Raw genomic sequence first — 9,895 nt, 5'->3', positions numbered from 1 at the left:
CATGGGAGTGTAGGAAGGGTGGGCAGGCTTGTCTCGGTTGGCACAGGAGGACACACTGTCCATAGCTAAGGAATACCTACCCTAATGGCAGGAATATCCCATACCAATGTAAGTAGTGGTCGTCTTCTCATTCATGGAACCTGGGTCAGGGTAAGTAACACAACGTTTGTTGTCCACTCTGTATTTTTCAAAATAACCTACTTTTATAAGCTATATAATTTTTTTCGATGTTTATTTCTGTCTTCTACTTCCTAAAACACTAGAAGGACCACGGTGGTCATTTTGGCGGTTTTTGGTTTTAAAATGTAATTTTCTCCAGTCGTGTAACAATATGTGACTCGCGTTCATGTACCTTTCTGTCCGTATGTATTAAATATTCTCTCAAAGCATGAAACGCGGGAGTGCAGGTCACCCAGAAAACAACTGTATTTTGATTCTACAGAACGATATTCTATTTTATTATTGTTGTTCGCCAGTCCGCTATGTGTTTGCTGTGGTCAGATTAGTCTCTACTCTCTGTCTGAGTGCATGACTGAAAGTCTATTTTTTTTTCAATCAGCCCTTTCGAAGGCTGGCACCTGCTTGCCAGCTTTGCTTCGATTAGCATCAGGAGTTAGGAGTTGGGACTAGTGAAAATAAATACCAGAGACCGTGGAGTTTTACTACACAACAAAATATGCAGTTGATGTTTTGTATCAGATGGCACTGAAATATTCCATGAAAGCTGTCTCCCGACGGTGGTCTGTTCAGCAGCCATCAACTCCTGAGTACTTTACAAAGAATGCACGGAGAAGAATTTACCAAGGAGAGAATATATTTTACAGTTAGCACAGGAACTTTGCAAGAAGTATTTGGAACAGAGCGAGACTGCCAAGCCTGTATCCACAGCTGAAGCTGGCAACCGTGTTGAGAGCCGCAAGAGACGCCAATTCCGGGTTGGTAAGTGAAATAACAAAAATAAAACGTCGGGCAGCTGTGCCCTGTGCAGGAAGGCGGCGTGGAGAAGCGCATTATCTGTGCTGATTGTGAACAGTCTGACTCAAGGTAAAGGAATACCCTTTTGTCAGAAAAAAAAGAAAAACAAATTAGACTTGTTTTTATAACTTCTTGTGCTGTGCGCGTCTGTAAAAAAAAATGTTCCAAAGTTTACGTTGTTCAGTTGCTTTTGCTATCGTTAATGTATTCCTATAGTTTCAGTTTTATAAACATGTACCGTATGTTGTGAACAAATGTTTGTTCAGATGTTTATTTATTTACATGTTCTTCAGATTTGAAAATAACCTTTTTATAAAAATATATATATATATATATATATATATATATATATATATATATATATATATATATATATATATATGTGTGTGTGTGTGTGTGTGTGTGTGTGTGTGTGTGCTTCAGTTGTTTGGATGTTTATGGCATACGTAATAATAAACAAAACAAAACAAACAAACAAAAAAAAACGAATTACATCCGACTGTTTCTCCTTTCGTTACACTATTTACAGTGTTTTGAATACGATATGAGTGTATCTCCGGTCCTTCTAGTGTTAAAGCTGTAATTGGCATTGTTAAATTGGCATTGATAAACCATCTCTATTTTACCATCTCTAGGAGTGTGTAATGGTTTTTAAGGGGCGGGACAATGCTGGTGTGGCAGTCAAATCCAAGAGTGTAACATAGATGTTTATCTCCACCAAAAATTACTTTAGAATATCAGTTTGATTTCTGTAAAATCTACAATATATCCTACTCGGTTACTGTAACTTGTTTATTTGTAATTCTCTGCAAGAGAAACCCAAACTGAATCTTCTCATAGACAGTAAGCACATTGTTTTTATTTGTACGGGATTACAATTGAACTAAAAACAAAATAACAAAACCACCTATAAGAACTTCAGAAGGACTGCTGTTCTGTACCTAGTTTATCTGGGATTTAATTTCAGACCTGCTTTTCCAATAAAATAAAATGTGCTTACTATGTGTGTGTACATTAGTTTCTAAGTTTCGTGCTAGATTGGGGCTCTTGTCACTTCGGGGGCGTTACATCTACATAGTCAATGTTGCGCGTTTATTTGCTTACTGTGTGTGTTTCTTTTAATAGGGGGAGAAACAAAATACCTTAATGTTTCTTTATTGATAGCGGCGTTTAGTCTAGGGCAACCTCTATTATAAAGCTGATATATGACTGCGGCGTCAATACGAGGGCGGCGCCAAATTGAAGTAATACGGTATTTACTATTCAAGTTTCCTGAGGGGATTTCCACTGAGAACCGCGCAGCGTCGCCTGTTGGTTACAAGTGGAATTACAATGTCCTATCTTGAAGAAGTCGCTGCTCTGTTTCAATTGTTTGTTTACAGCCCCGGTCTAATTTAATATTAGCTTTTCGATACCACAGTGTATTAGTCCGTGTGTTTGTTTCTCTCTCTCTCTCTCTCTCTCTCTCTCTCTCTCTCTCTCTCTCTCTCTCTCTCTCTCTCTCTCTCTCTCTCTCTCTCTCTCTCTCTCTCTCCTCTCTCTCTCTCTCTCTCTCTCTCTCTCTCTCTCTCTCTCTCTCTATACCAAGAAGGCACGAAAAAGGCTACTTTTGTGACAGCTGTATTTGTGGCTTATCAGCAGTTTCGCTTTTATTTTGAAAGTCAGTTAACTGATTTATTTATCCACAGTTTCCTGTCATCTTGCAGTTATTTAGAAAATTTATTCATTTGAAAATTGCCCGTGAATCAAAGCTTAAAACGCGTGAAAAAGGTTATGAGCATTTGTAGTGATGAACAACAAAGCGATGTGATTGGCTGAAATTAGTAAACTATTTGCATATCAGACTTCATTGTAAACATGTCTCTTATTTTATTAATTAGTTACCCTTCGCACATTAAATCCTGTTTGTTCCCGTGTGAATAATATTGATGTGTGCGCGGTATTGCGATAGACTATTTATTTATTTATTTATTACTTGGTCACCGGAACTTTAATATGGCTCAAGTTTAGGCGGGTGGACGGGACCTCAACTTGTTCGTTAAATGGATTTTTAGCTGTTTTAGTATTTGTGCAGAAGGCTTTGTCTTTGGAGGAAGACCGTTTGTTAGTATGGAAAACAGACGGTTTCATTAGGTTTGTTACTATGCGTAGTGAGTTCGATGTTACACAAGAGAGAACTCTGAAGTCTGCAGAAAACGCAGCAATAAAACCTGCTATTTATTGCTTCTATATTGTAGTTGCATGGAGAGCCAACAGCGTGGTTTTAGTGGCAGTAAATTCAAACACATGGGAGAGTCCAGTAGGGATTCAAAACTATTTTGAGAGCATTGTTCCTCAGTAGTGTGATTGTTGCAGAGTGCATGTTTTATTTACAGGTGGCTGTAGTGCTATGCTTGCAATTAAAATGTCTCTATTGTATGTAGGTTGTTGTGCTGCAAAATAATTAAAACAACTGTCCAAAAATACAACAATTTACTTTTTCAACAATTATGCAACCCAGTAACAATTTATACAGCAAATAAAAGAACAAGATTTCCAAAGAGATTATTTCTTCAACGATTCTTTGAGTACATCTGTGAATGTCTTTAGCAGTTAGTGTCTTTGTTTTGCAACCTTCTGCACTGGCATGAGCTCCTGCATCTGCCTTTTCTGTTCCTCTGCGAAGTCTTGCAATTGAACTACTGTTTGTTTGTTTGTTTTGTTCTCTCCAATATGATCTAACTCAAGCCACAGACAGAAAATTACTGCCTGAAACCACAGACACAAAACTACTGCCTGAAACCAGGCACAAAACTATTACCTGAAACCAGCACTAATGTTAAAGGAACCTATTATTATTTTATTTTTTCCAGGGTTCAAGTAACAAATAAATAAGTTGTGATAATTATTTTAGATACATTTACATATTCATATGTATGTACATCTAGAATTGATCACCTATAATAATTATCATATTTACATAGAGAAATAAACAAGTTTGGGCTTTCATGTACATACTGATTTAATCAGTTTTATGTTTTATTTGTTCATTTCTTTTAAGTTATTATTATTATTATTATATTATTATTATTATTATTATTATTATTATTATTATTCACTTATTATAACTGTTTTAATTTTGTGGAGTACAGGTGATAGTATGTGTTAACTAATTAGCTTGGTGCAGATAAGGTTTAAAAGGTGAATTATCTCATTCAGTTCTGTGCTGGCATTGTTTCCTGGCTGGCACATAGCTCTAGCGTAGCTGAGCTGCAAGGTCAGTGGGCGGCATTTGGGCAGTGTGGGACTCTAGCTCCACTCCTGCTGACTGGTGGCGACTGGGTGTGCTCCTCGCCTCAATAGGCAGGGAGAAGCGGAGGGCTCTCTGCCCAGGGTGGTGTCCTTCAAGGACTTTGCAATAGCTTCATGCCCTCCTTGTTGAGGTGCACCTGGTCATTCATGTGGTAGGGTTGGATGATGCAGTGTTTTACCAGGTGCACGCCGGGCAGCAGGGCGCAGCCCCTGGACACCTCCATGTTGATGCCCTAAATGATGTGATAAGGCACTCAGGATAGCAGGGTGGACACAATGACTTTGGAGCATGGGAATTCTCTGGCTGCCATTTCTGCCACCTGCTGCTGGGATCTGGCCACATCCCCTCTGATCACAGGTTGTTGGTGCTGCTGTGTATGAGGATGCATTTAGGGCTCTTCTGTCTGTGCTTATATGGGATTTGAAGAACGCTCTGTGCTTTTGGGCTCTTGATCCTGTTGACTCTCGTCCAGGAATCTGTTGTTTGAATCTATCGGGATAAGCACCTCTGCACGAATCTGCTGCTCTGTCTGTATGTGTGCCTGTCTGTCTTTCTGGTTCTGTTGTGTGCCTGTGTGTGCACAGGGGGGGGGGGGGGGGTGCCTATCTATGAGTCTGCAGCTGTGTGTGTGCCTGTTTGTGTGTCTGAGGCTCTCTGTGTACCTGTCTTTGTGTCTGTGTGTCTAAAGCTCTCTTTGTGCCTGTCTATGTGTCTGGGGCTGTCTCTGAATGTGTGTGTGTGTGTGTGTGTGTGTGTGTGCCTGTGTGTATGTCTGAGGCTCTCTGTGTACCTGTCTTTGTGTCTGTGTGTCTAAAGCTCTCTTTGTGCCTGTCTATGTGTCTGGGGCTGTCTCTGAATGTGTGTGTGTGTGTGTGTGTGCCTGTGTGTATGTCTGAGGCTCTCTGTGTGCCTGTGTGTGTCTTGGGTTATGCGTGTGTGTCTGGGGTTGTCTTTGTGAATGTGTGTGTATGTTTGTGTGTGTGTCTAAGGCTGTGTGTTTGCCTCTCTGTGTGTCTGGGGCTGTCTATGTGTGTGTGTGTGTGTTTGGGGTTGTGTGTGTTTCTGTGTCTGTTTATCTGTTTGTGTGTGTCTGAGGCTGTGTGTGTTTGGACTCCGATGTGTTGTCTGAGGCCCCGTTTGTGTGTTTGGGGCCACCACACCACACAAACTGAGGCTGTTTGTGACGGCTGTGTGTGTCTGGGTCTGTGTGTGTGTTTGCGGCTGCGTGTCTGGGTGTCTGGGGCTGTGTGTGTGTGTCTGAGGCTGTGTGTGTGTGGTGTGTGCACACTTCTGGAAGACCTTGGGGCGTGTGCATGTCCAGACCTGTGTGTGACTCACTGCTGTGTGTGTGTGTGTGTTTTGGTCTGTGTGTGTCTGAGGCTGTGTGTGAGTGTGTGTTTGAGGCTGTGTGTGTTAATTATCCAAAATGGAATATTACCTAAATGGTAACAGTATCCTGGGAGACAGTCAACATGGTTTTAGGAAGGGGAGATCATGTCCAACTAAGCTGCTTGATTTTTTTGAGTATGCAACATCGATAATGGATAATTGCAAAGCATATGACGTGGTTTATTTAGATTTCCTGAAAGTTTTTGACAAAGTCCTGCAAAAAAGATTAATTCTCAAACTGAATGCAGTATGGATTAAAGGAAAAACGTGTACATGGATTAGGGAGTGGTTAACATGTAGAAAACAGAAAGCACTGATTAGAGGAGAAACCTCAGAATGGAGTGTGGTAACTGGCGGAGTACCACAGGAATCAATATTAGGTCCTCTGCTATTCCTAATCTACATTAATGATTTAGATTCTGGTATAGTAAACAAACTTGTAAAATTCGAAGACGACACAAAAATAGGAGGAGTGTCAAACACTGTAGCAGCAGCAAACGTCATTCAAAATTATCTAGACAAGATTCGGAACTGGGCAGATTACATTTAATAAAGAAAAGTGTAAGGTACTGCATGCAGGAAATAAAAATGTGCATTATAAATATCATATGGGAGATATTGAAATTGGAGAAGGAATCTATGAAAAAGACCTAGGAGTTTTTGTTGACTCAGAAATGTCTTCATCTAGACAATGTGGAGAAGCTATAAAAAAGGCCAACAAGATGCTCGGATACATTGTGAAAAGTGTTGAATTTAAATCAAGGGTAGTAATGTTAAAACTGTACAATGCACTAGTAAGACCTCATCTTGAATACTGTGTTCAGTTCTGGTCACCTCACTACAAAAAGGATATTGCTGCTCTAGAAAGAGTGCAACGAGGAGCGAGCAGAATTATTCCAGGTTTAAAAGGCATGTCATATGCAGACAGGATAAAAGAACTCGATCTATTCAGTCTTGAACAAAGAAGACTACGCGGTGACCTAATTCAAGCATTCAAAATTCTAAAAGGTATTGACAATGTCGACCCAAGGGACTTTTTCGACCTGAAAAAAGAAACAAGGACCAGGGGTCACAAATGGAGATTAGACAAAGGGGCATTCAGAACAGAAAGTAGGAGGCACTTTTTTACACAGAGAATCGTGAGGGTCTGGAATCAACTCCCCAGTAATGTTGTTAAAGCTGACACCCTGGGATCATTCAAGAAGCTGCTTGATGAGATTCTGGGATCAGTAAGCTACTAACAACCAAATGAGCAAGATGGGCCGAATGGCCTCCTCTCGTTTGTAAACTTTCTTATGTTCTTATGTTCTTATGTGTGCCTGGGGCTGTGTTTCTGAGTGTTTGGGGCTGTGTGTGTTCCTGTGCTTGTCTGTGGGCTTGAATCTGTTTGTGTGTCTCTTTTCTAATTTAATTAGGGACCTGCCCGGTCTGGAGAGATTTTTTTCATCTTAATCTTACAATAAATAAAATATATAAACTCAGCTCTGCTTTATTTTAATAAAGCCAAAATTAAATCAAAAGTAGCGAAAAAGGGAAACGGCATATCGCCATCTGTCGATTCAAAATAAAACTGCGCATCAAATGAAATGTTTTTCTATGCTTTCGGTGAAATGTTGCATTCTTGTACCGCGTGGTATTCCTGCTTTCATAACATAGACATTTACTCCCTCGTTTTCACTTCTGTGTGAAAGTAATATTCTAGTTAAGCTAATAGATTCACTATTCCAGTTTCCTGAGGGGATTTCAACTGAGAACCGCGCAGCGTCGCCTGTTGATTACAACTGGAATTACAATGACCTATCGGAAGAACTCGCTGCTCTATTTCAGTTATTTATTTAATTTAATAAATAACTAAAACAGAGCAATATTAAATAATATTTAATATTAGATTTTCGATACCACAGTAAATAACTAAAATAGAGCAATAGTGTATTAGTCTGTGTGTTTCTTTATATATTTTTTTACCAAGAAGGCACGAAAAAGGCTACTTTTGTGACAGCTGTATTTGTGTCTTATCAGCAGTTTCGATTTTATTTTGAAAGTCAGTTAACTGATTTATTTATCCACGGTTTCCTGTCATGTTGCAGTTATTTAGAAAATTGAATTTATTCCTTTGAAAGTCGCCCCAGAATCAAAGCTAAAAACGAGTAGAAATGGTTAATTGTGAGCATTTATAGCGATGAACAACAAAGCGATGCGATTGGCTGAAATTGGTAAAATATTTGCATATCAGACTTCATTGTAAACGGGTCTCTTATTTTATTAATCGCAGAACATGAGGGCGCACATTAAACCCTGTTTGTTCCCGTGTGAAGAATATTGTTGTTTGCGCGGTATTGCGATAGTTATTTATTGCTTTTTTTTTTTTTTTTTTTTTTTTTTTAAATTTGCAATTTGGTCACCAGAACTGCAATATGGCTCAAGTTTAGGCAGGTGGACGGGACCTCAGGTTGTTTGCTAAATGGATTTTTAGCTCTTTTAGTATTTGTCCAGAAGGCTTTCTCTTCGGAGGAAGCCTGTTTGTTAGTCTGAAAAGCAGATGAATTGTTTGGGTTTGGCGTTCTACGTGTTGCGTTCGGTGTTACGCAAGATAGAGAACTCTGAAGTCTGCCGAAAACACAGAAAAAAATAATCTGCTGTTTTATAGTTACATCGAGAGCCAACAGCGTGGCTTTAGCGGCAGTAAATTAATACAGATGCGAGAGTCCAGTAGGGATTGATAACTACGTTGAGAGCAGTGTTCCTCAGTAGTGTGATTGTTGCAGAGTGCATGTTTTATTTACAGTTGGCTGTAGTGCTAGGCTTGCAATTAAAATGTTTCTATTGTAGGTATTCTGTTGTCAAGCAAAATAATTAAAACAACTGTCCAAAAATACAACAATTAATTTTTCAACAATTACACTATGTAACACAATTTTTGTTTCTGGGTAGTAAGTGTTATTTCCTAATTGCTTATGCCTCAAAAGTATAGAAAATGGCTATTATTCCCCACAAACTTTGCTTTTGTGACCAGGACTAAATCACTATTTCCAATGGGAAAAAGGGAAAATGTGTGTCTTTTCGTTCACATAAAGTCAGAAAACAACAACATATGAATCCAAATTAACATATATTTATACTAAAGTAATACAAAGATGACTACAAATGATTTAGAAGTGAGTAGTTTTTTGAGATTTACAATTATACTGTATTTACAGTATAATTGTAAATCTTGAAAAACTGCTCACTTCTAAGTGTGTCTGGGGCTGTGTTGGGACTATGTGTTTTTGTCTGGGGCTGTGTGTGTGTGTGTGTGTGTGTGTGTGTGTGTGTGGGTGTGGCGGTGGTTTGTGGTTTGTCTGTGTGGGTGTGTGTGTGTGTGTGTGTGTGTGTGTGTGTGTGTGTGTGTGTGTGTGTGTGTGTGTGTGTGTGTGTGTGTGTGTGTGTTTGTTTGTCTGTGTGTGCGTGTGTGTGTGTGTGTGTTTGTTTTGGGCTGTCTGTATGTGTGTTTTGGACTCTGTGTGTCTTAGGCTGTGTGTGTGTTTTCAGCTGTGTTTGTGTCTGAGGCTGTGTGTGTGTCTGGAGCTGTGTTTGTGTGTGTGTGTGTGTGTTTGTTTCGGGCTGTCTTTGTGTATGTTTTGGACTGTGTGTGTCTAAGGAATCTATGAAAAAGACCTAGGAGTTTTTGTTGACTCAGAAATGTCTTCATATAGACAATGTGGGGAAGCTATAAAAAAGGCTAACAAGATGCTCGGATACATTGTGAAAAGTGTTGAATTTAAATCAAGGGAAGTAATGTTAAAACTGTACAATGCACTAGTAAGACCTCATCTTGAATATTGTGTTCAGTTCTGGTCACCTCGCTATAAAAAAGATATTGCTGCTCTAGAAAGAGTACAAAGAAGAGCGACCAGAATTATTCTGGGCTTAAAAGGCATGTCATATGCAGACAGGCTAAAAGAATTGAATCTATTCAGTCTTGAACAAAGAAGACTACGCGACGACCTAATTCAAGCATTCAAAATTCTAAAAGGTATTGACAATGTCGAACCAAGGGACTTTTTTGACCTGAAAAAAGAAACAAGGACCAGGGGTCACAAATGGAGATTAGACAAAGGGGCATTCAGAACAGAAAGTAGGAGGCACTTTTTTACACAGAGAATTGTGAGGGTCTGGAATCAACTCCCCAGTAATGTTGTTGAAGCTGACACCCTGGGATCCTTCAAGAAGCTGCTTGACGAGATTCTGGGATCAATAAGC

General features: G+C 39.4%; 1 non-coding gene across 1 annotated transcript; it reads left to right on the top strand.

Moving 5' to 3' along the window:
• Nucleotides 1–8,118: 8,118 nt before the first annotated feature.
• Nucleotides 8,119–8,176, top strand: LOC121326315. Its single transcript, XR_005951448.1, has one exon. It is a non-coding gene; the product is annotated as a U7 small nuclear RNA (small nuclear RNA).
• The last annotated feature ends 1,719 nt before the right edge of the window (nt 8,177–9,895 follow it).

Source organism: Polyodon spathula, chromosome 13 (genome assembly GCF_017654505.1).
Source record: "Polyodon spathula isolate WHYD16114869_AA chromosome 13, ASM1765450v1, whole genome shotgun sequence".
In the NCBI taxonomy this organism is placed as follows: Eukaryota; Metazoa; Chordata; class Actinopteri; order Acipenseriformes; family Polyodontidae; genus Polyodon; species Polyodon spathula.
The sequence above is the reverse complement of the archived record's forward strand: the minus strand, read 5'-3'. Positions and strand labels throughout refer to the sequence as shown.